The sequence below is a fragment of the Geotrypetes seraphini genome, chromosome 19 (genome assembly GCF_902459505.1).
Source record: "Geotrypetes seraphini chromosome 19, aGeoSer1.1, whole genome shotgun sequence".
In the NCBI taxonomy this organism is placed as follows: Eukaryota; Metazoa; Chordata; class Amphibia; order Gymnophiona; family Dermophiidae; genus Geotrypetes; species Geotrypetes seraphini.
The window spans coordinates 19228232-19254848 of NC_047102.1; the positions used below are offsets into that span (position 1 = coordinate 19228232).

At 44.2% G+C, this 26617-nt stretch overlaps 1 protein-coding gene across 3 annotated transcripts in view; it reads left to right on the forward strand.

Annotated features, from left to right (window-relative positions):
* DENND2B (DENN domain containing 2B) overlaps positions 1–26617 on the forward strand; it is a 363764-nt gene that overhangs the window by 32940 nt on the left and 304207 nt on the right. For 2 of the 3 annotated variants that reach the window (XM_033928053.1, XM_033928056.1), the window contains exon 1: positions 21374–21677. The gene's annotated coding sequence lies outside the window, so the exon portion shown is untranslated. Of the gene's footprint in view, positions 1–18714; positions 18810–21373; positions 21678–26617 lie in introns of those variants that run through there. The other variant, XM_033928054.1, reaches the window with a different exon arrangement.

Sequence of the window (26617 nt, forward strand, 5' to 3'; positions counted from 1 at the left end):
AACTAGGACTAGGGGACATGCGATGAAATTACTATGTAGTAGATTTAAAACAAACCGGAGAAAATATTTCTTCACACAACGTGTAATTAAACTCTGGAATTTGTTGCCGGAGAATGTGGTGAAATCAGTTAGCTTAGCAGGTTTAAAAAAAGGTTTGGCTAGGCTCCGGAGTAATCTAAGGAAATACTTTTTTACAGAAAGGGTGGTAGATGCATGGAACAGTCTCTCAGAAGAGGTGGTGGAGACAGAGACTGTCTGAATTCAAAAGGGCCTGGGATAGGCACGTGGGATCTCTCGGAGAGAGAAACATAATGGTTACTGCGGATGGGCAGACTAGATGGGCCATTTGGCTTTTATCTGCCATCATGTTTCTATGTTTCCTAAAAGAGAAGTCCCTAGGCCATTATTGGAGAGGAAAATAAAATTCAAAGCACAGCAAGAGGAAGTGAAGACATCATTGAGGTCTCCGAAACATGGTGGAATGAAGAAAACAAATGGGATACAGCACTGCCGGGGTATAAATTCTATCGCCAGGACAGGTCAGGTCAGAAAGGAGGAGGAATAGCTCTATACATAAAAGAAAGCATACACTCGACCAGAGTGGATACAGCAGCGACGACCAACAATTTGGAATCGCTATGGGTTAAAATACCGGGAAGGAAAGGGCCCGAGATAAAGATGGGACTGTACTATCGTCCACCTGGGCAAACCGAAGCTATCGATGAAGAAATGGAAGCCGAGATGAAGCGAGAATGCAAAAGCGGCAACACAATGATTATGGGAGACTTCAACTATCCCGGGATAGACTGGAGTCTTGGCAGCTCAACAAGCACCGAGAGACCGGATTCCATCGGCACAGTGCGCAGCAGCCACTAAGAGAGCGAATAGAATGCTGGGTATAATCAAGAAGGGTATTACAACCAGAACAAAATACAAAATAAGTTATCCTGCTGTTGTATCGGGCGATGGTGCGTCCGCATCTGGAGTACTGCGTCCAATACAGGTCACCGTACCTTAAGAAGGATATGGCATTACTCGAGAGGGTTCAGAAAAGAGCGACACGTCTGATAAAAGGATGGAAAACCTTTCATACACTGAGAGACTGGAGAAACTGGGGCTCTTTTCCCTGGAGAAGAGGAGAATTAGAGGGGATATGATAGAGACTTATAAGATCATGAGGGGCATAGAGAAAATGGAGAGGGACAGATTCTTCAAACTTTCAAAAAAATAGAAGAACAAAAGGGCATTCGGAAAAGCTGAAAGGGGACAGATTCAAAACCAATGCTAGGAAGTTTTTCTTCACCCAGCGGGTGAAGCTTCCAGAGGGTGAAGCTTCCAGAGGGCGTGATAAGACAGAGTACGGTATTAGGGTTTAAGAAGGAATTAGACAATTTTCTGAAGGAAAAGGGGATGGAGGGGTATAGATAGAGGACTACTACACAGGTCTTGGACCTGTTGGGCCGCCGCACGAGCGGACTGCTGGGCACGATGGACCTCTGGTCTGACCCAGCAGAGACACTTCTTATGTTCTTATTCCTAGGATAAGCAGCATAAACTCTGTTTCACTGGGCCTGATGGACTTCAGTCTGTTCCAGTATGGCAATTTTTATGTTCTTATTTTCTAACTAAAATGGTTTATTAAACAGCTGTGAGCATCTTGGGAATGCACAGACGTCCTGAAACCATGCACCCCTGACAGATGTTTTCCTGACTGAGTCATCTCAGCCGTGGATTGCATTCTTCCCCTTGCGAATACCTCGCCACTGAAGTAGATGCTGGAAGTTAGGGACTGCAAGCATTGTTGCTTTCGTGGCTCTGATACAAATGCTCTTTCTGAATTTCCATGGCATCCTTCATCCAAATACTGTCTCGCCACATGTTTCACTTTAATCGTTCTCAGAGGTACTTGAAGGGGCAAACGGCTCACAGCATATCCTGCCACCTTGACTATATGAAAGCTCGCAAGGGATGAATGAGGAAGCTGCAAATATTAAAAAAAAAAAAAAGCATACCATAATCCTGCCAGGCAGACAGGCATAAGGAGATAAAGCTGTCTTTCCTAAAGCGGCTCAGATGCTGGATTTGAACTCATATCCTGACTGGAAATTTTATGCACTTCCTTTAGATCCAAGTTCTTTTACCTGTAGAACTGTCCTCCTCTCTCCCCTTTTTCTATAGAACTGAAGATCAATAAACAAAAAATAATTCCAAGAGACACATTTCCATTGGCCAGAATATTCGATCGCTTTCTACAGAAACTACAAGTGAATCTCACACTACATTCAAATGGTGAAGGAAAGGGGGGGAGGGAGGGAACACAGAAATACTGGTGTACTAGGGTAATAAGAGAGTGACAGAGAATTATTAGGGGGTTCATAATTGAAACGTAAACACGTCTAGAAACCCACCCAAGTCGGCACTCGGACGACCTAAAAGACAGGTCGAGAATGTGGTATAAAGATAGACCTAGTGGCGGTCTGAATGATGAAATGCCTAGACGTCCAGATAGACGATTTAAAAAAAAAAAATTTCAGACGTACTTTTCAAGAATGGACATTTTTCCGCTGCTGACTTTGGGCGACTAGCCCTACATCCAAATCGGACTTAAGTCGTATGTTTTGATTATGCCCCTCTACGTCTGCCATGCTATCTTTGCCATGCTTGTGATACTATGCTTATCACGCTATGCTCTGCTTGTATATAGGACTATGTCTGCCATGCTAAGCTGCCATCCTACGGTTGTCGTACAATGCTTGTCATGCTGTGTCACACTGTGCCATGTTTGTCATGTTATATTGTACCAGACTTTATTATGTATGTAAACTTGTAACCCGTTCTGAACTCCCCTGGGAGGACGGAGATATAAAACCAAAGAAATAAATATTTGACGAGAATCACATTTACAGAGGTGCCTAAAGTCATTTCTGGCATAAAGCAGTGATCATTAGTGCAGACATGAAAACTGCTCATCAAGTGGAGAAGGCATCATCTAAGGCAAGACAGATGTTGGGTTGTATCCGTAGAAGTTTCGTCAGCCGGAAGCCTGAAGTCATAATGCCATTATACAGAGCCATGGTGAGACCTCATCTGGAATATTGTGTGCAATTCTGGAGGCCACATTACCGTAAAGATGTGCTGAGAGTCGAGTCGGCTCAGCGGATGGCCACCAGGATGGTCTCAGGGCTCAAGGATCTCTCGTACAAAGAGAGGCTGAACAAATTGCGGCTCTACTCCCTCAAAGAGCGTAGGGAGAGGGGAGACATGATTGAGACGTTTAAATATATCACCGGACGTATCGAAGTGGAAGAGGATATTTTCTGTCTTAAAGGACCCACGACCACAAGAGGGCATCCGCTCAAAATCAGGGGCGGTAAATTTCATGGCGACACCAGGAAGTATTTCTTCACCGAAAGAGTGGTTGATCATTGGAACGAGCTTCCGGTACAGGTAATCGAGGCCAACAGCGTGCCAGATTTTAAGAGTAAATGGGATGCCCATGTGGGATCCCTAAGAGGGTAGAGTTGAGAAGTAGGGTCGTTGGGAGTGGGAGCCTAGGTGGGTGGGTCTGATAGGTGGGCAGACTTGATGGGCTGTGGCCCTTTTCTGCTGTCATTTTTCTACGTTTCTATGTTTCTTACTTTGACCTTAAACGCCATTAGGCATTTCTGCAGATGCGATTATTGTGTTCTTTTTGTAGGTGCCTGTAGGCGCTTGCATTTTTTTAATTTTTAATGACTTTTAATTGGTTTTAAATGAAGCGGTCAATTACTGCGCCGATTAACCCCAATTAAAACAGTTAAGTTAGGTGGTGATAGGGTGCCTACCGCCACCTAACGTACGCTGGGTTATCTGTAATCTTGGCACTCATTCATTATTAGCTAGAATTACGTAGGTCGTGTGCCAACGTAGTATAAATGTACAATAGTACAGCATTGCAAATGCATAGGATAGTGTGTAAATACTGCACACTCAGTCACTAAGACCTAGGGCTCCTTTTACAAAGGTGCGCTGGTGTTTTTCACGCACGCACCAGATTAGCGCGTGCTCTAGCCAAAAATCTACCGCCTGCTCAAAAGGAGGTGGTAGCGGCTAGCACATGCGTGCAATTTAGCACGCGCTATTCTGCGTGTTAAGGCCCTAGCGCACCTTCGTAAAAGGAGCCCCTAGTATCGATAATATGCGGATGCACCGCGCCATGATGCCTGGATGCACCAACACCACAAGTGAGTGCTATACCATAAACCATCACAGAAACACTCTAACTCTGTATTGTACCACCTTTGCAGAAGCTCACGTAAACTGCTCCGAACTACAGAGTTGCGCGGGGACAGAAATCTCACCCATCCCCGCCCGTCCCCGCCAGGATCCTCTCCGTCCCCACCCATCCCCGCAAGGAATTACCTCCATCCCCGCCCGTCCCCATAAAAAGCAGCAATTACTTCTGACAGGATCATCAATTCCACAGTTTCTTTTGTGTTTGCGCTGCTGTTTTCCTTGTGGAATCTCTTTGGTGGAACCCTTTTTTTGTTTTCTGTTCAGGTAATTAACTTATAATCCCCCTCTTTTACTAAGGCTGACGTGTCCATTATATTATATGGATGAACCCTGCTTCCAAAGCCTTCCATCCCCCGTGGGAATCCCGTGAGCCAGAGAGGGGTCCCCGTGGGGGTCCCGTGGGTTAAGGAGGGATTCCCGCGGGACCCGCGATCCCCGTTCCCGTGCAGATCTCTACTCCGAACTGATCCAGCCAGTCATTAGTAGCAGTATAAAAGCTTTCGATAAACAATAAACAGGGCTGTTACTAGAATCAAGCCCTACGTGAATAGAAAAATATGATTGAAGATCATAAAATCTCAACTCGCCAAGTTACCCAAACTTTTTTTTGTGTGTGTGTTCAAAAGTGTTTATTGAATTTACAGAAAGACAATAGCAGAAAAATATAACATCTTCAAGGGATTCAGATTACAATATAGCAGACAATTGGATCAGAAAAAAAATCAAACTTTACCACCACACGGCAATTACAAAATGGGTCTTCAAGTGTCAAGTTTATTAAAATTTGATGAAACGCTAATCATAATTCTAAGGGCTCCTTTTACTAAGGTGCGCTAGCGTTTTTAGCGCGCCGCAGGAAATTGCCGCACGCTATGCTTCTAGAACTAACGCCAGCTCGATGCTGGCGTTAAGGTCTAGCGCGCGCTGTTCCACGCGTTAAAGCCCTAACGCACCTTCGTAAAAGGAGCCCTAAGTGTTGTACAATATAAAATATTAAAAGGGGAGGACATTTAATATACTTATTATTGACTGGGACATATGACATACTTGAAAACAAGAGGAAAGTGGGAGAAATACAAATGAAAAGAAAAGGAAAAAATAATGGAAAAAAACAGGAGGATGGTGAAGAAAGCCTTGAAAGAGAGATGATATAAAAGGGATCAAATTCAGTTTTCAGCTAGGACGGACCCTGAGGTCATTTAGCATTCAAATGCGTCTTTATAAAGGAAGCATTTAAGGTGGCATCCTATAGGTGCCAAAGGCAGATAAAAACTCATAATAATCATACATCTATATTTAAAAAGTATTTTTAACCCCCCCCCCCCACACACACAAAATAACAAGCCAAATGCTTCAACAGAGTTGCTTCTCACAAGGAAGACATCCATCTTGTCTTCCCAAACGCTGTGAATTAAAGTGACCCTATAGGCAAGTCATAGTCCCATTAGACTTATGCAGATGTGAGCTAGAAGCCATGAATCTGGCATACAGCTGTTCTGGAACCAGACGATCGTTTGACGCTTCCGCTTCCAAATCGGTTTCAGATGTGGTCATGGTCAAACCGAGCAGTGGGAGAGAGAATAAGTCACTAACAAATGATCAACTGCCCATCGTTGTCATTGCCATCACTGGATCTTGTCCTTTACCATTGCCTGGGTACTTAGGGGGTAATTCACTAAGCCCACCGATCTTGTTTGCGATCGGGTACCAATCCGGTTTTCCTCCGACCCGATCCACTAACCTCTGCGCCAATCATCCTCTGATCCGATCCGCGCATGCAAATGAGGGGGAACGGCATGCAAAGTAGGAAGGACGCGATTCACAAAACAATGGGAATTAAGTGACATGCCCAGGGTCATAGGAAGCAGCATGGGATTTGAACCCACAACCTCAGGGTGCTGAGGCTGTACACTTCTCCCTCCGCATTCGCGGTTTCAGCATTCACGGTTTCGAGTATTCATGGTTTTTAGCTTGCTGGCTTCAACCCCCAAATGACATCAGCTTGCATAGGGAAATCGCTGATTCCAAGCGTTTACAGAGAAAATCGCTGATTCCCAGCAGTTTGTTCACCGTGTTTTGCCTCTCCTTCAGGAACAGGCCAGGTCTCCCACCAGGTAATTCACGGTTTCACCATATTCACGATGGGTTTTAATAGAAAACAGCAAATAACATATAAAAAAGTGATTTGCGGTTTTTCTGTATTTGCGGTTCTGTTAATCCCCTATCACGGCGAATACGGAGGGAGAAGTGTAACTCTAACCACTGGGCCACACACGGTTTTCCTGGACATCTATTAACCCTAAGCAATTGCTGGTAGCCAGATAAATGCTTGTAAACTAATCAGACATTTCCTTTTGAGTGTGTATGCACTAGGGTTTCAAAAGCCTTTTCTCTGTCCAGCATAGCAATATTGTCACTTTAGAAGACAAAGATCAAGGTGAAACCTGGGATTATCGGGTTTAGAATTCAGAAGAATTTGTAGGAGGATGCCAACAGATCAAGAGCAGAGGTAAGGAGTAGAGATGGCAGTCATTAGTTCAGAATTAGGATCACAGACCACAATCCAAACATTAAAAATGTTTGCCCAGGTCAGGATTAATTCTTCGAGGGCCCCTAGGCACATAAGTACACTGGGCCCCCCTGGCCCTGCCACGCCCCTACCCTGCCCATGTCCTGCCCCCATTTATCTGTTTTCTTCTTTACTTCTTTATTTCTACTTGTATTTCTTTTTTTTTTTTTTTTTAATTCAAAACAAAGATTAGCATACCAGTGCACAGTTTTTCTTCTATGCAACCCCCAAACATCCCTGAACAAATCCCCCTTCCTTCACTTACCCAGGACTTTAACTTTGAACCCTTTCCATGCATATATAAAAGTGTTGAAATATTTGTAAAGCAGTAATACTATCCAAAATATAAGTCTATATTAATAACCAAGTTTGCAATGCCCCTGAACTGCTTCACTGTGCATCAACCAACTGTAACCCATATGTATGTAATCTGTAACTCCTCTAGTACCTATCAATTCCATGTATGTTAATTTGCAACGAAACAACAAGGCAAGCGGTCCACCAAAGAATCCAACATGAAACAAAAGAAGTTTGGCCCCCCTGACTATTTCGGGCCCTAGGCACATGCCTACTGGGCCTATTCATTAATCCAGCCCTGCGTTTGCCAACAGCTAACTATCAATGGATTGTAGGTTATGACCCGCTGGTCTCTCAGCCAGCTCCAGTTTCCATTGCCTTGGAGTGCAAGGATTTCTAAGCGTAATCAAGTAGTGTTCGATTAAGAGAGAATTTCTGATAAATGTAAAATGACTGAAAAGAAGTTTTGATTTTTTATATAAAATGTTCCAGTTTTGGAAAGTTACTCAGCTCTAATTTGTCATAAGGAAGAAATATTCTATTCTGGATAGAGAACTGTTTGAAAGACAGAAAACAGAGATTAGGTTTAAATGGTCAATATTCTCAATGGAGAAGGGTAAATAGTGGGGTTCTCCAATAATACCCCCCTTCTTTGAAGAATTCTATTATAATCTATAAACCAGTTCTGGGCTGTAAAGAACTTTTTACTTTACTGGACCTGTTCTAATGTGCTTAAATCAATGTTAAAGGAGGAAAAATCCTCAGATCCCCTGTACGCTACAAGTAAAAGACCGAACAAGCCTCATCAGCTTAAAAAAAAAACCTCCTACTTGAGAAATCAATGTACATATAAATCTTTCATAATACTTAATGGCATAGCAAGGTAACAGACTTATCTTGCTGGCGTTGCTATCAGTATCAGTCATTCAATCCATTCACAGCAGTGACGACAACGCGAGCAAGATAAGTTTTGATTTGAGCAATCACGTCAAAGAATGATGCTTGTCTGAGTGGCTGTATCCTTACGCACACAGACACTCATAACATTGACAGACTCTTGTGTATGTAACGTACATGTCATCTATTCTAGTGTACACTTATGAAGGGAATTTTTTTAAAAACAAAGTAAAATTCCGGAATCTCTCATGGCACACCCAGGATCTCTTAGGGACACACAGTTTGAAAGACACTGATCTAGATTATCGTTAACCTCCAAGCCCATGGGGCTCATAATCAAAATTTAAATACCGCCCAAGTTGACACTTGGTCATCCTGAAAAGACAGGTCATCCAAGTGTTGATAATCGAAACAGCTTTTCGGATGTATCCAGGGACATTTTAGGCCTCTGAATCCCGCTGTGCACCCAGAGCTGAAAGGGGCATTTTGGGAGGCGTGGTTAGGGCGGGATGTGGGCCGACTTAGTCGTCTTGCAGGGATAATTGAATGTTTGACAAGACTGCTTAGGCAAAACTTATACGTTGTGAGTTAGACGATGTAAAGTGCACAAAAGGTATCCAAAGTGATCAGATAACCACTGCAGGGACAAAGTAAAGACCCACACACACTCCCTGTGTTCATTGACGCTGTCGTACCCCTCCCCCCCAAAAAGTTAAGAATAAAAATATACATTCCTGCCTCTGGAACATCAGTACCTGGCATAGGAAAGCCTAGTAGAGCTGCACAGAGGTGGCTTAAGAAGTCTGGGGGTGGGCTAGTGAACCATAGAGAGGAGAACCCAGGCCTATAAGCCACACTAACCAATACATTCATGGTGAAAAATGTGAACCCACCAAAACCTCCCAAAACCCTACTCTACTGCCATATAGGTGCCACCTACAGCCATAAGGGCTATTGGGGTTGTAGACAGGTGGGTATAGTGGGGTTTTGGGGGTGTTTCAGGGGGCTCACCATAACCTATAAAGGAGTTCTGAGAAGATGTTTATGTGGCACGCTTTTTGTGAAGTTCACAGCAGCGCTCTATAAGGTGCCCCACTGCTCTGTTGCCATGTCTGGGTTGCCAGTCCATCACAATGCTGGCCCCTCCCATGTCCAAAAGGTCTTGCTTTGGGCATTTGGGACTTGGACAAATTTTTGCTCAAGATTGTGGTATAAAGATAGACATAATGGCGGTCGATCAAACGCCTGGACGTACAGATAGACGATTTTCAAAAAACAGAATAGTTTAGATGTACTTTTCGAGAACGAACATTTTACCAGTGCCAACTTTGGGCAACTAGCACCCTACATCCAAATCGGACTTAGACATTTCTTTTGATTATGGCCCTCTACAACTTCAGCGGAAAGCAGGAGATGCGTGGCAGCATCCAAAAGGCTTTTTGAATCAGGAGCAAGAGCTGCATGAAAATAGAACTGCCTAGTTACCTAATTCCAGCCTAGAGACTTTTTGGCCCAAAGGCATACCAAGGGTGTGGTGGCCCATCCCAGGTGTAGGGAGCTCGGGGATGCTGGAAGAGTCATTAGTCTACAGTCCACCTGTATGCAGCCATCGGCTTTGCCAGCCCCCCTCTCCCTCGATGTCAACTTCCTGTTCTGGGGCAGGGGGGCCTAGCAGAGCTGATGGCAGTGTACAGGCAGTCTGCAAACCCCATGACCATTTCATTCACCTTCCCGCTGCCTGGAGGAGGAGGGTGTTGTGGCCAGAGGAGGGGTTGCTCTACCCCGGAATCCCACCCCACCAGGTATGTCACTGTTTTGGCTAATTCTGTTTTGAATTTATATCCCAAAGCAATGTGGAATTTATAAGCCTGATCCTGCCCATTGAACTCAGTGCTGCCAGCCCCATAATGCATCAGGAAGGTCTGGTCAGAAATCCAGAACTATCTCAAAATCTCCAACCTAAAACTTGGTGTCTCTAGGAGTGCTCAAACACCCATTGCACCTAGAAAGCTGGCACCTATGCAGAACTTTGGCATTTTGCAGTTTACATCTTAACACCATGCTTTCAAACTATGTTCATGCACATGCTTATTTGATGAACTTTAGAGAGCAAAATCTTAATTTATTAATGATAATCCCTTTGCCTTGAAAAAGTTGTCATATGCTCTTTTTCCACCAGATGGCCCCCCAAGATCTCCCTATTGACTAGTCACAGAGGGAAAAAAATGACCTTTGGAGATGAGGAATGTATCTCCCTTGAGATAGCTGTTCCAAAAGTAGCCATTTTGTCCTTATCTTCTGGGTAACTGGGAATTCCATTAAATGCTGTCAAGAAAGTAAATGAACTACGCTTTTATGCACAGACACTCCTGGTCCTGTAAGGACTCATCAGCAGGGCGCAGGATTCAGGCTTGGACTCCATGCCGCATATATTAATGGAATTGTTTAGACACAGGAAATAAAAGGTGTTTAGCAAGTGAAAAAAAAAACCCAACCTGTTCAGTCAGAGCTCCAGCTAATATTTTAGTTCTGTGAAATCTGCAGAGGAGACATTTCCTGCTTGTTATGATGGAAAGGAGAAAAGATGCTTATTGGATAACTGTTGAAATCCTACATTGACAGATGCCAACATAAGGAGGACTTCATCCACTAGGGTGCTGCGCTTGTTTGCCAGGAGGGCTAACCTTAAGTGTTGTTTCGGTTGTTCAAGGGAACTGAGCCTGATGCCGGACAGACTTGTACGGTCTGTGTCCTGTGGTTAGGGTTGCTTGAGAACAAACAGGAGAAACTGCCTTCACACCAGTGAACAGCAAACAAAACAACAAAGCATAAGAACATAAGAAACGCCTTCACCGGATCAGACCTAGGTCCATCTAGTCCGGCGATCCGCACACGCTAGGTGCTCCCTGTTGGAGACCCGGATTTCCCGTATCCTCCGATATGATTTGCAAGAAGGTGTGCATCCAACTTGCGCTTGAAACCCTGAACACTAGTCTCTGCCACAAGCTCCTCCAGGAGAGCATTCCAAGCGCTCAGCACTCGCTGTGTGAAACAGAACTTCCTGACATTTGTCCTGAACCTGCTGCCACACAGTTTCAGGCTATGACCTCTTGTCCGTGTCACGTCTGAAAACGTCAGTAATGCTTCTTCCTGGTCTATTATGTCAAATCCTTTTAATATTTTAAAAGTCTCTATCAAATCCCCTCTCAATCTTCTCTTTTCGAGGGTGAACAGTCCCAGTTTTCTGAGGCGTTCCTTGTAGCTCAAATTCTCCAATTGGCGCTCAATGAGGGCAGCAGCAAACGCTGGGTTTTCGAGCAGCAGTCAGCAGTATACGCCGGTTCAGAAAGGAGTGGCGTTTTCATAGGATGATTGAAAAGATTTTGTGGATTTTGTACATTTTAGCTATCATGATTTGACTCCTGAGGCAGGCCCTTGTGGGCCGAAACACGACCGTGTCGAGTCTATCACAATAAGCGAGACTGAGCACCAATTGGTCCCCTTTGTTGTTTTGGTTCCTGTAGTTAGGGTTACCAGATTTCCCTTCGGGGAAAATCCAGATCCATGGCCACGCCCCCCCAGGACCGCCCAGTTCCGCCTCTTTCCCGCCCCGCCCCCAGACATCATCCGCACATTCACGGATATGACGCAATGATGTCACGCACACACGTGCGTGATGTCACCGCGTTGCATCCACACATGGGCGGATGCCCCTTCCCGACGCAATTATTTCGGGAAGTTTTTCCAAACCCGGACAAAGTGCCGGGTTTTGAAAAGTCGTCTGGACCTCCAGACATGTCCTCAAAAGGAGAACATGTCCGTGGAAATCCGGGCATCTGGTAACCCTACCTTTAGTGGCAAGAGATAGGTGAAGGTTCGACAACCCCAGTGTCAGTGACATAGTAAGAGGGGCAGGGGAGGGGAGAGACCACCCCAGGCGCTGTCTTTGCAAGGGGCGCTGGCGCCTCTCCTCCTCTCTGCCCCCGCATACCTCTTTAAATGTTCACCAGCGCGAGCAGCATCTTCCACTTGTTGCTCGTGCTCGCCTCGGCTCCCTTCTGACCTCACTTCCTGTTTGGGAGCCAGAATGTGACATCAGAAGGGAACTGAGGCCAGCACGAGCAGCAAGTGGAAGATACCGGTACTTCTTGTGCCGGTGAACATTCAAGAGGTACGCTAGGGGGAGGGGGGGCGCTCAAGTGGCGGGGAAGTGAGGAAGAGTGGGGGGGCGCACGGCACCAACCTCCCTCGCTACGCCATTGTGTGTTGATCATTTTATTGTTGACATACTGCGTATGGGGGAACTGTGCAGCTTAGGAGGGAGGGGAAGGCATCTTGACGGATAAGTTGAATACTGCCAACAGTACACTACGGCCCTCTTTTAGAAAGGTGCGCTAAGCATTTTAGCGCACGCTAAATCAACGCGTGCACTAATCGCTAACGTGTCCATAGGATAACATGCACACGTTAGCGCTTAGCAGGTGCTAATATTGAACGCTTGCTAAAAAGCATAGCGCACCTTTGTAAAAGAGGGGGTGTATATCCTACCCGTCACGTTTGGTTGCCTATATGGTTGGCATAGTGGTGACTTCACAACCAGCATTTAAACATGGGTGACCTGGGCTTACATGGAGCGGTGGGCAGGGCTCTGGTCACCTTGTTCGGCAGACTGGATGGACCATGAGGGTCTTTCTCTGCCATTGTTTAGGGCTTCTTTTACAATGGCGTCCTAGCGGTTTTAGCGCGCGCCCTCTAGCCGCTACCGCCTCCTTTTAAGCAGGCAGTAATTTTTCAGCTAGCGCACGCTAATCTTCTGCATGCGCTATAAACACAGGCGCACCTTTGTAAAAGGATCCCTTACTGTGCTATGATTGCCACGACTTGAATTCACCTAAGTTAATAAGGCATTTATATACTACATTATCCAGTTACTTCCTACAAGGTCAGCCAAACCAAACAGTCAGAGGGGGAGGGCTTAGAAGTAGACTGCAAGAGAGAAGGGGGACAGAGAGATGAACCTGCTGTCCTTCTAGTTGCTGGAGGAAAGTTGAGGCCATTCAAGACAGAGGCCCAGTTAGAACAAAGGTTGTTTAAAATATAAAAAATCCACTCATATATCTTATAATAAAACAGTAAAAACATAAAAGCATACAAGCAATTTAAAATAATTACATATCTGTAGAGATTATAATAAGCTAGAATTTATTCATTTATGTAAAAATTTATATACCGCATATTACATTCACGTTATCTTGAGCTTCCTACGAGTGCTAAAACCCCCCAATAATAGATGATAAAGTACACATACATCCCATAATAATTCGCTTGTACATCTAATAATAAATATATAAACAGATCAAAACCAGTCCCCACCAGTGCAAAACACTGGTCCAGACTATTTTAAACAGTTCCAAACCACCCATCCTAACCAGTCTAAATCATTTCAAACGTTCAGACCACTCCTGACTGGACCAAACTGGTCCAAACCAGCTCTTAACAGATCCAAACTGGTCCTGACCAGTTCATACCAGTCCAGACCAGACCATACCAGTTCATCCAATCCACAGCTTCTAACTGGTCCATGCTGGTTCCAACCGTACCTAACCCAGCCACACCAGACCAAACTGGTCCCAACTGGATCAAGCCAGTCCCAACCATGCTAGATTAGACTTATCCAAACCAGTCCTAAATGGTTCCACATAATGGCCAGATTCAGACTTCATGAATTGGTAGCCTGAACTTCTTACTTTCTCCCCTTGTCGTAGCTGTCAGGTTTTCTCTCGTGGACGAGAACAGAAGACAAACAATCCTCCGCAAAAAAACAAGCACACAGAAGCACAGCGCAGGAGACGACAACCAATGGAACACTTTATTGGATATTGCAAGGTGACTCGACACGAGTCGTGTTTCGGCCAGAGGCCTCCATCAGGAGTCCAAAGAGCTCTATTGTCCAAAGATACTCCAAATGGTTTTCATTGCCAGCGACAATTGGTATTTAGTCTCTATTGAAGTACAAGCTAACGAACTTGATAGTGGCGCATGCCGCTTGTGAAAAATGGTTTTGAACTGCATATGCTCAGAATATCTATACTGCAAGGAAGAAAGACATTCTAGCAGAATCAATGATGAGTAGGCAAGAAGCTCTGGCTACCAGCTTAACAGAAAAAAATGGCTTCCACTTATTTGACCTAGAAGCTGAAACTCAAGTTTTGCCAGAGCAAATATAGTTGTAATTACAAAATCAGGGAAAGACCTACGAGAAAATAGTATTTTAGAGGTGCCCGTGAGGATCAAATGGAATAACACTGCTGTACTTTTCACAAAACTTCCATTAGAATATTTTCTTGATTACAAAGTAACTTTGAAACTAAGCAGAAGGGGAACGTATTAGACATGATTTCTTTTGAACAGTTTCCCAAAAATAATCCCCAAACGCCAGATTCTTGGATAATTTTGCTCTCAAAATAGATGTCACTGTGTTTGGTGTCATTTTTACTGGGTGCCCATTTTTGGTTTTCTGTCACTGAATTTTATGTGACTGTTTCAGCCTCAATAGAAGTCTAAGAGAAGTGAGGGACTTTAAAAAGCACAGGGGCCCTTTTTACAAAACCGCAGTGGCGATTTTCCCATGGCAAATGCACCAAAGCCCATAGGAACTGAATGAGCATCGGTGCGTTTGACGCGGGGAAAGTGTTACCTCAGCTTCGTAAAAAGGAACAGAATGCTAGGAATGATAAAGAAGGGGATCACGAACAGATCGGAGAAGGTTATCATGCCGCTGTACCGGGCCATGGTGTGCCCTCACCTGGAGTACTGCATAGAGCACTGGTACATGAAGAAGTACATGAAGAAGGACATGGTACTACTTGAAAGGATCCAGAGAAGAGTGACTAAGATGGTTAAGGGGCTGGAGGAGTTGCCATACAGTGAAAGATTAGAGAAACTGGGCCTTTTCTCCCTCAAACACAGGAGATTGAGAGGGGACATGATTGAAACATTCAAGGTACTGAAGGGAATAGACTTAGTAGATAAGGACAGGTTGTTCACCCTCTCCAAGGTAGGGAGAACGAGAGAGCACTCTCTAAAATTGAAAGGGGATAGATTGCGTAAAAACGTAAGGAAGTTCTTCTTCACCCAGAGAGTGGTGGAAAACTGGAACACTCTTCCGGAGGCTGTTATAGAGGAAAACACCCTCCAGGGATTCAAGACAAAGTTATACAAGTTCCTGCTGAACAAGGACGTACGCTGGTAGGGCTAGTCTCAGTTAGGGCGTTGGTCTTTGACCAGAGGGCCGCCGTGTGAGTGGACTGCTGGGCACGATGGACCACGGGTCTGACCCAGCAGCGGCAATTCTTATGTTCTTAGGACCCAAAGTCTTGTCTCAGTTACCCTAACCCTCAGAGGGGAACCAGGCAAGCACAACAGGCAGAAGTTGCTCGTGCTAGCTATGATCTACAAAGATACGGGGTGGGGGACAGGGATGGTGCGAGCGGAGTGTGGTGCCCCCACTGACATGGTGCCAAGGGCAGTCCACACCCCCTGGGGGCTCATCCCCCTTTACATTGCCACTGCCCATATCGCCTACCCCTTCCAGTGGACCTATTGCATGAAAAATAAATATGTGCATGTTTTGAAATTGCTTCCTATTGAGGTACAGTAAACTGTGACTTTGAAGGAAGCAGGGAGAAGCCTCAATATGAATATAGGATGAGTCATTTCATGAACTCCTGTGTCACGCTGCCTTTGACTTTTTTTATACTGTAATTAAAACTTTGTTATTTCTGCCAGACATGATCAATTTATATTTTTCTTGTAATTTTCCTTTTCTTCCCTTGCTCCTTATGTTTAAATGAGGCAGTATATGTTGATTCAAGTGTGAACAAGCCTCTTTGGCTTCTTGCCCTCGCTTTGAGCAGACCTCAGGGTGAGTCCACAAATATGCCCAATTCCAGATGTGGTGTCCCACTTCTGGCATCAGTAACATTAAGGTATCTCACTACTAATATGCCATTGAGGCTCCATCCTCCTTATGGAGATCCTTCCTCAGGTGACTTAACACCCGAGGAAGGATCTACATAAGGGGGATGGAGCCTTGATACAGCAATAATGGAGGCGTGGCCTAGTGGTCAGAGCAGCTGCTTCAGGATCCTGAGCCCGCGAGGAGTTCAATTTCCACTGCAGCTCCTTGTGACTCCGGACGAGTCACTTAAGGCTTCATTGCCCGAGGTACAAAATAAGAACCTGTCTAAACTATGCAAACCACTTTGATTGTAACCACACTATATCAAGTCCTTTACCCTTTACAGTCAAGCTATTGTGACATCATTGATGAGGTTGAGTTTTATTGGTAGAATGAGGCATTATGACATCACAATCTCAGTTCTGGTTACCAGAGACGGAAACTCTTCACACTAAGGGGGAGGAAGTGTGAGTTAGCAAGATCGACCACTGGGTTTGAAGGAATGGGCATAGTGGTTAGAGCAGCTGCCTCAGCACCTTGAGGTTACGAGCTCAATTCCCACTGCAGCTCCTTGTGATTCTGGACAATTCAAATTAGTTTACATATTTTAGACAGGTACTTATTTTGTACTGGGGCAATGAATATGCGTGAGATCTATTTGCATGCACTGCTTTCAATGCATATTCATTTGGGAAATCCTGAAAACCTGACTGGAATACGGCTCTCGAGGACCGGAGTTCCCTACCCCTGCATTAGCACATGAGTCCTTATTGACACCCATTTAAGGGCTCCCACACTAACCACAAACTAATTGGTTAGTGAGATGGGATGTAGCTGTGCTGTCCGATTAGTGCCGAATGCACCTACTTTCCGGTCCCAATGCAAAAAAAAATATTGCTTTTTTTTAGCATGTGGGTAGTGCATGCTGAATACAAAACTACCGCGGAACACTTGAGCGTCAGGGAGGTTGGTGTCCGGGGTGGCGGCACCCGGCATCGCCGTGCCCCACGCCCCGCCACTCTTCTCCGTCGCTCGTGTGCCTCGCGACGCCCCTCCTCCCCCTACATACCTCTTGAAACGTTTGCCAACGCAAGCTGTGTCTTCCGCCTGCTGCTTGTGCCAGCCTCGGCTCCCTTCCGATGTCATATCCTGGTCCCGTGACCAAGAAGTAACGTCAGAAGGGAGCTGAGGCTGGCATGAGCAGCACGTAGAAGACACTGCTCATGGCGGCAAACATTTACGCCCCCTCTTTACTAGGGCACAATAAATGCTAATGCATCCATAGACTGTAATGGACATGTTAGCAATTAGCACGCGCTAAATCGGCTAGCGCGCATTAGTAAAAGGAGAGGAAGAGAGGCACTGCCACCCCTCGCAAAGATGGCACCCAGGACGTTCTTACCCTCCCTTTACTTCACTACTGCTGAGCATACACCATGGTAGTATCTTTTACCCTGTGGTAAGTTTGGGTTGGCGCTTACCACAGGGCAGGGGATAGGCAAGTCCGGTCCTCAAGAGCCGGAGCCAGGTCAGGTTTTCAGAATCTCCACAATGAGATAGATTTGCATCTCAAGGAGGCAGTGCATGCAAATCCATCTTATACTTCTTCACTGTGGCTATCCTGAAAACCTGACCTGGCTCTGGCTCTCAAGGACCGGAATTGCCTACCCCTGCTGAAGGGTAAAAGACCCCATTTATTTTGTCATGTGTGGCTTAATTCTTACTGTGGATTTACTGAGGCCCTTCTAGTCAACTGATCTCTCATGTTTAGCCATTACAGTAAAACCTTGGTTTGCGAGCATAATTCGTTCAGGAAACATACTTGTAATCCCAAACACTGGTATATCAAAGCAAATTCCCCCATAAAAAATAATGGAAACTCAAACAATTCGTTCCACAACCCAAAAACTTTAATCAAAATACTGTACTGAACAGAACAGTCATTACACTCCGGCAGCATCAGAGAGAGAAGAACCATCGGCTCAGGTGTGATGACGTGACGTGCGTATACTGTACGTGCTCGTACTGCAAGACCTTGCTCGCTTATCAAGTTAAAATTGAATAAAACGTTTTGCTCGTCTTGCAAAACGCTCGCAATCCAAGGTTTTACTGAATAGGCAACTCTGTACTTTTACATTTTTCTGCTTGGCAATTTCCCCTGATCATTCGGGCTTCCACCTAACTCAGAGCCAGGCTAGGGATCCAGTATTATAAACGGACAGCAGAATAGGCTAGGTCATTGGGGGCCATGGCCTACTCCAGGGGTGTCAAAGTCCCTCCTCGAGGGCCGCAATCCAGTCGGGTTTTCAGGATTTCCCCAATGAACATGCATGAGATCTATTTGCATGCACTGCTTTCATTGTATGCTAATAGATCTCAGGCATATTCATTGGGGAAATCCAGAAAACCCGACTGGATTGTGGCCCTCGAGGAGGGACTTTGACACCCCTGGTCTACTCTAACCAATATGAGCCCTTATTTGTGACTGCAGAGTCCTTCCTTCAGTTTTATATCCCCTTCCAATGCAGTCTGGGGAATCAAATCCAGGTTATTTGCACATGCCTTGAGGCAGCCCATCTGTTGTTTTTTTGTTTATTTTGGTACACTACTATCATTGTGCAAGATGATAACTATAATTGGTGCATTCTTTAACCTTTGTGGCTCAAACCATGTCTCACATTCCTAATAGAAACATGTTTTTTTTTCTTCTTGTTAGTTACAGAAAGATGAAAGAGTACAGGAAATCTAGCCTGGCCTTTGGAAATACCTGCGCTAATTAAACCGCCGATTGGGAACCGGGCACACCACACAGTAAGTATGCGGGCGGGTCTGTCTGGAGATTTTCAAAAGAACTAATTACAGAACACAATATTTCAAACAAGCCCAGCAAAACATCTGCCCTGGAGGCAGTTGAGACACGTTTGTTTACTTCTGCTAGGTGGATTTTTACAAGAAAAAGGAATGACTTAATTTATAACATTTTATTGAAGGAATCAAATAAATATACAATAATAAGATACAAAGAGATATTCATTACAATTAAATTCACAATAATAATATTTCCATACATATTTTTATCATTCCTCCAAAATATATTTCTATATACCTAATCCATTCCTTTCTATATCCCCCCTTGCTCCCTTCCCTCCCTACTCTTCTCCCCTTCATTCTTTTTATTTCATTTATAACATTTTTAAAGAATTACCTTAGATTGTTTTTTAATATTATTATAACATTATAATAAATGAATTAAACAGAAAAAGGAATGACTTAAAAAAAGAAGATATATGATTGTGTATGTCAAAGATGAGGAAATTAAAAAAAACCTATTTACTTCCAGGTTTATCAGTGCAAATAGCCTGCAGATTAAAAAAAACAAAACAAAAACACATTTATTTTTAAAAATTTGCATGTTATCTGGAAATGTTATCTGGTTAAATCAGTGGTCTCAAACTCAAACTCTTTGCAGGGCCACATTTTGGATTTGTAGGTACTTGGAGGGCTGCAGAAAAAATAGTTAATATCTTATTAAAGAAATGACAATTTTGCATGAGGTAAAACTCTTTATAGTTTATAAACTTCTCGCCCCCCCCCCTCCCCGAAGGCCTGCATGTTCCCCTCTCTTTGCAGCGTCCCCCATCTTCCCCCTGGCCTTCCGGTCTTAGTTTCAGCTAATTACCGCAGCCTGCAGAGACGATCACCGGTGCTGTAGCGTTCCTTGCAGGCTGCCATCGGCCTCCGCAGCATGTTCCCTCTGCCGCGATCCTGACCCTCCTCTGACATCAGGGGCAGGATCGCGGCACAGGGAACGTGCTGCTGAGGACGACGGCAGCCTGCAACGATCGCTACAGCATCGGCAATCCTCTCTGCAGGCTGCGGTAATTATCTGAAGGTAAGAGTGGGAGGCCAGGGAGGAAGCCGGAGGACACTGCAAAGAGCGGGCAGCACTAGTACAGACTGCGGGCCGCAAAATAGTACCTGGCGGGCCGCATGTGGTCCCCGGGCCGCGAATTTGAGACCACTGGGTTAAATCTTTCTGGTCTGCCATCCTATTATTTTTAGGGTCACTATGGAATTGTCAATTGGTTGAATCTCCAAAAGGGGTATTATTTGGTAAAGCAGCAGCTTGTGGGGTTTTTGGACAGGATAGATGTATTCTATTTCAAAAGGCATGTATGATTGGTCATAAATGCATATTGCAATATTGGTTACAAAAAGATCCTCCAAGTTATTGGCTTGGAGGAATCAGTTCCATCATTTAATTTTATTAGAGGTTTTGGCGGTTGGTACATTTCCTAAAAGAACACGTTTATTTTTAAAAACCTGGGACCCCTATATACAAAAATTATCCTCGAAAGCAAGAAGTATGATTCTTAATACTTTATATTAAATTTAAGCAAATGTTTTTAGTATTTTTATTTATTTGGTATTTCATGTCACCTTTCATTCTAGGGTAGGGAGGGAAATAGGAATGATGATTTTAATATATGTTAAATTACTTGAAATGTATTTCTGTTAATTCATTTATTATAATATAATAATATTAAAAAACAATCTAAAGTATAAATGAAATAAATAGAATGAAGGGGGATAGGGGTAAGAGGGGAAAGATAAGGGGTTAAGGGGGATATAGGAAAAAAATAGATTAGGTATATAGAAATATATTTTGGAGGAATGATATATGCAAATGTTTTATTATGAATTTAATTGTAATGAATATTTATTTGTATCATTTTATTGTATATTTATTTGATTCCTTCAATAAAATGTTATAACATAAAAATTTGGGACCCTTATATACAAAAATTATCCTCGAAAGCAAGAAGTATGATTCTTAACACTTTATATTAAATATATGTAAATGTTCTTTGCATTTTTATATATTTGGTATTTCATGTCACCTTTCATTCTAGGGTAGGGAGGGAAATAGGAAGGATGATTTTAATATGTGTTAAATTACTTGAACTGTATTTCTGTTTAATTCATTTATTATGTTATAATAATATTAAAAAAAAACAATCTAAGGTAATTCTTTAAAAATGTTATAAATGAAATAAAAAGAATGAAGGGGGAGAAGGGTAGGGGGGGAAGGGGGGATATAGAAAGGAATGGATTAGGTATATAGAAATATATTTTGGAGGAATGATAAAAATATGTATGCAAATATTATTATTATGAATTTAATTGTAATGAATATCTCTTTGTATCTTATTATTGTATATTTATTTGATTCCTTCAATCAAATGCTATAAATTTTTTTTAAAAAAGCAATTGATATTCAGCACTGGAACAAAAAGTTTCAATAAATGCTCCTCCCCCCGTATCTCCAAAGCCAGCAGCTCAGAAAGCGGCTTGAAGGGAGGGGGGGAGGGGGAGGAAGAGGAGGGTGCAACGCGCGAGCCTTCGGCGGCCGAGAAGGGGCATCGCTCTCGCGCCCACGCCTCCCAGCCCCGCGTGAGCGCGCGCGCGCGAAGCCCCAGACGCCGAGCCGGGCGCGAGATCTCCATGACAACCGCCCGGCTCACCTGAGGGGAGCGGCGCCGAGCCCTCTCACTCTCTCTCTCTCTCTCGCGCGCGCGCTCCTCCCGCCCGCGGGCCACCGAACCGTCCGGGAGGGGGAAAAGCTTGCAAGCCTCCGGCGAGAGAATGGCCGGCGAAGCGCGGGGCCGCCGGGTCCAGGTAAGCTGAGCCGTCCTCCCCCCCCCCCTTTCGAGCTCGCCGCCGGGCGGAAGGTCTGGCTCGCGGGGATGATGTCATGCCGGACCAGTTGGATTCTATTAAGGAAGAGGGAGGAAACGTTGTAACCTTTTTTTTTTTTTTAAATAACCCTGAGGGGAGAGGGGGAGGGGGAGGGGTGGAAGCGCTGGTTGCTCGCTTGCAGGGGTTGTGGCAGTTTCTTAAACATCCGTGCATGGTATTGTTTGCAGCACGGCGTTTATTTATGCATGTGATAACAGGAGGAAAGCCTGCCCCCCCTCCCCCCCATATTCCTTGTAATTCAAATTTTTTTTAAAAAATCATTTTTATTAGAAAAGGTTTTGTATTTGCACTTTTGGTCTCAGTGTTGTTCCTGTAATTCGATTTTGAAGACCACTTTGAGGGTACAATTCTTTAAAGCACTAAGTTCTTTGTTATGTGGCAATCTGCTGCTTGGAACCTGCCTAGAGCTCTAATTAATGAGGATCGCGCGGGATGTGTTTGTACATAGCACGTTGATGACGGCACAAAGTTGTCATGTCATGTTTAATGAAGCTAGATGAATAGGGACAGGAGGGGGGGCTGGAGGGCAGTGCCTGAAAGTGTGTGTCTGGGATCTTGGCCAGCAGAGAAAGGGGCTGCAAATGAGCCCCCCCTAACGTTTTACTGTCAAAAATTTGGGGGTTCAGCTAGATGCGAAAAGCCCATCAGGCTAAATAGCTGCAGTTCAGCACAAGCAGAGTTTATTTTTGTGTACATTAAAACAAAACAGATGGAAAGATAATGAAGGTCTCTTTATGCCCTTTTGTTTTCCATGCCAGGATTTCATCTGCATCTCCGAAGCACAAAGAGACCGCAGGGTACCTCTTTAAAAAAAAAAAACACCCCAAAATCAAATGACAAGTTCCTGTGCATGCATAAGAAACAAAAAAAGAAAAAGAAAGCATGGACAGTAATGCTAGTCATATCTTGGGCTTGAGGCGAAATTCCTTATGGAAGAAACAGTAGAGAGAATGCCCTAAATGTGACTTCAGAAAAGTCCTGTGAAAATAAGTCTGCTGGGTTATTTGTGCCAGTGGTTTAACACCCATGCTCTGCCCTTGTTCCAGATTGTAATTGTGGGAGCAAGTCAGTCACTTTCTCTCTCTCTTTTTTTTTCTTCCTCTGTTCTCTTTTCTTGAACTTTCCAGACAGAGCGGCTTTTGTGTGCTATCAAACAATGAAGGGCGCTTCTGATTGGCTTAAACCCATCTGCTGGCAGGAGTTTAGGACACTGCTCCTGTTACCACTCCCTCTTAGCAGAGTGGCAGGAAACAAGAACCAGGATTGATCAAATGGGAACTTGTGCCTATGATTTTCCTTAAAGCCTAGCTGTAAAGAGATCTCTCCCCCACTTCCTCCTATAACACCATTCATTTTTGATCAGCTTTCAGAGCATTTGGAATGTGCATCTGTGGTGTGCAATCATCAGGGAGCTTCTATGAGGCATTCATACTGTCATCACTTATTTCCTGACAACTTTAGTGACTTTTTTTTTTTTTTGGGGGGGGGGGGTGAGGGGGAGTTGATAAAGTGATAGAATCAATGGTATAACAAAACTGAAATGTTTTTGGGATCTTGCATTACGTTAGTGTCTTCTATCCCGCCAATACCTTTCAGTTCTAGGCGGTTTACAAAAAGAATTGGCCTGGGCATACTCAGGGAGATTACAAGGTTGATAGAAAGAATATGCATCGGGATCTGGGGAAGGGTTGATAAGGTTTAGTTAGATCATGTGACAAATTTCTTGAATAGCATGGTTTTCCGTTCATTACTGAATGTTTTGTAGTTGTTCGTTGCGGTCAGCAGATTGTTGAAGCCCTCCCCTGCCCATCCTCCTCCAAACGGCCATACACAGACACAGACCGTACAAGTCTGCCCAGTAACTGGCCTAGTTCAATCTTTAATATTATTTTCTGATTCTAAATCTTCTGTGTTCATCCCACGCTTCTTTGAACTCAGTCACAGTTTTACTCTCCACCACCTCTCTCGGGAGCGCATTCCAGGCATCCACCACCCTCTCCGTAAAGTAGAATTTCCTAACATTGCCCCTGAATCTACCACCCCTCAACCTCAAAATGTCCTCTGGTTTTACCATTTTCCTTTCTCTGGAAAAGATTTTGTTCTACGTTAATACCCTTTAAGTATTTGAACGTCTGAATCATATCTCCCCTGTCTCTCCTTTCCTCTAGGGTATACATATTCAGGGCTTCCAGTCTCTCCTCATATGTCTTCTGGTGCAAGCCTCCTATCATTTTCGTCGCCCTCCTCTGAGGTGGCGGTCTAGTCTCACTGCTCTGCTGGCTAATAGTCTGTCATATAATTTTTTTGCTTTGTATGCCTTTCACTGGATAGTGGGTAAAATGTGCCAGAGTTCTCCTTGGTTGGATGTGTTTTTTATCTGATTAGGCGGTCGTTCAGATAGCTTGGTCCATTTCCATTTAGGGCAGGGGTGTCTAACCTTTTGGCTTCCCTGGGCCGCATTGGCCAAAAAAAAATGTTTCTGGGGCTACACAAATGCACAAACTCTGCAGCAAGACAGAGGATGGAGCCGGCAAGACAGTAAAGGCAGCACCCGGGGGCAGCAAAGGAAAACACTTCATCGCCCTTGACCGGGGCCACACAAAATACGTCACAGTGCCGCATGTGGCCCTCAGGCCACAGGTTGGACACCCCTGATTTAGGGCTTTGAATAGAGTGCAGTAGAATTTGTATTGTGTGCGTGCTTGTACTAGGAGCCAGTGTGAGTCTCGGAAAGCAGCGGTAATGTGGTTGTATCTTTTTCAGCGAGTATATCGGTCTGAGAGCTGTATTTTCCACTGTTTGTAAATTGTTTTAACATGTTGGGTGGGGTATGGCAGGTATGGATGTTACAGTAGTCCAGGAGACCTAGAATTAGCGCTTGTACCATGAGTCTGAATTGTTCATTGTTGAAATAACATAACATAATACTTATAGACCACGCTACCAAAATGTTCTGCACGGTTTACAAAAGATTATAAACATTAAACATAATCATATATTTGAATGAGTCAGTTAGTCAGGTATTTGGATAAAAGATAGGTTTTTAGCTGTTTTCTAAAATGTCTGTAAGAAACAGCTGTGAGCAACAATGATCACATGAGAAGCTGCCTGAGATGCTACAGAGTGATTTAGGAATTTCTTGCTTTTACAACCTTTTACAGAAGGGAAATTGAACAGAGCATGAGTTTTTCTACTGCATTTGTGCGTAGCTACGGAAAAACTATTAGCCAGATAAATAGGGGCTGTATTGTCGTATTTGCTTTAAGTTGTGCATCAAAGACACTAATTCATTAACGACCAAAAAGAAGTCAACTATATATGTTCTCTCCAGACAGAACACTCACCAAGCACCATGTACCAGTGGTTCCCAACCCTGTCCTGGAGGACCACCAGCCAGCCAGGTTTTCTGGATAGCCCTAATGAATATGCACAGGGCAGATTTGCATGCCTGTCACCTCCATTATATGCAAATCTTTCTCGTGCATATTCATTAGGGCTAACCCGAAAGCCTGGCTGGCTGGTGGTCCTCCAGGACAGGGTTGGGAACCACTGGTATATGGTGCGTGGTGAGTGTTCTGTCTGGAGAGAACATATATAGTTGACTTCTTTTTGGTTGTTAATGAATCAGTGTCTTTGGAGACAGAAGATAAATAGATTTTAGGACTCTTTGGCTCCGAATTCTTTGCTTCAGGAATGTTGTTTGGAAGACGTAATCTCTGGCGATGCTATGAGAAGATTATTTTTTTACTTTGGTATACGGCCCAAGCAGCCCAGATGAGGGACAACAGATTGCTATCAAGCACTGCAGACGCGAAGCTTGCCAGAATGGAACTGTTCTTTTCTCGCTCTGATTCTGACAGTACCAAGAGGAGGAGAGAACTCAGTTTTCGGGGCATGCAATTTTTTTTTAGCCTTTATTAATGAGTCCTGTGAGAGGGTCATTCTGGGCCACTCTTTTATCTGAATCAGATTTTCCCCTATAAACACCCTCTTGTGATACGATTGACCCTAACACTGACTGTCTTCTCCTTTCTTTGTTTTCCAAACTGCACATTTTTCTTTCAAGAGATTGTCGCAGAGTAGGTTCAGAACTAATGCTAGGAAGTCCTTCTTCACTCAGAGGGTGGTGGACACCTGGAATGCGCTTCCAGAGGAGGTGGTAGAGCAGAGTACGATTTTGGGTTTCAAAATGGGATTGGACGAGTTCCTGAAGGAAAAGGGGATTGAGGGGTACAATTAGAGGGTCACTTACAGGTCATTGATCTACGGGGCCGCCGCGGGAGCGGACTGCTGGGCATGATGGACCTATGGTCTGTCTCGGCAGAGGCAATGCTTATGTTCTTATGCTTGTTATTGTTTAGTGCAGGGCTGCCCAAGTCCAGTCCTCGAGATCTACTGGCAGGCCAGGTTTTCTGGTTATCCACAATGAATATGCATGAGAGGGATTTGCCTGCACTACCTTCTTGGTATGCAAATCCCTCTCATGCATGTTCATTGTGGATATCCAGAAAACCTGGCCTGCCGGTAGATCTCGAGGACCGGACTTGGGCAGCCCTGGTTTAGTGTATTGCACCTTAATTATGTCCTGCTCTCTGACTGGCAGAAGCTAAATATAGACATCATAGCATCTAGATTGTATGTATAAGGGAAGAATGTTCTTTTTGTTTAAACACAAGAAACCATAATGTTTCCTAATAGAACCAATCCTCCATTATCAACACAGAGGAAGACACAAAGATAAGAAGAAAAGATAAGAACATTAAAACCTAAGCATTGCCATACTGGGACAGGCTGTAGGTTTATCAAGCTCAGTATCCTGTTTCCAGCTGTGGCCAGTCCAAATCACAAGTACTTGGCAA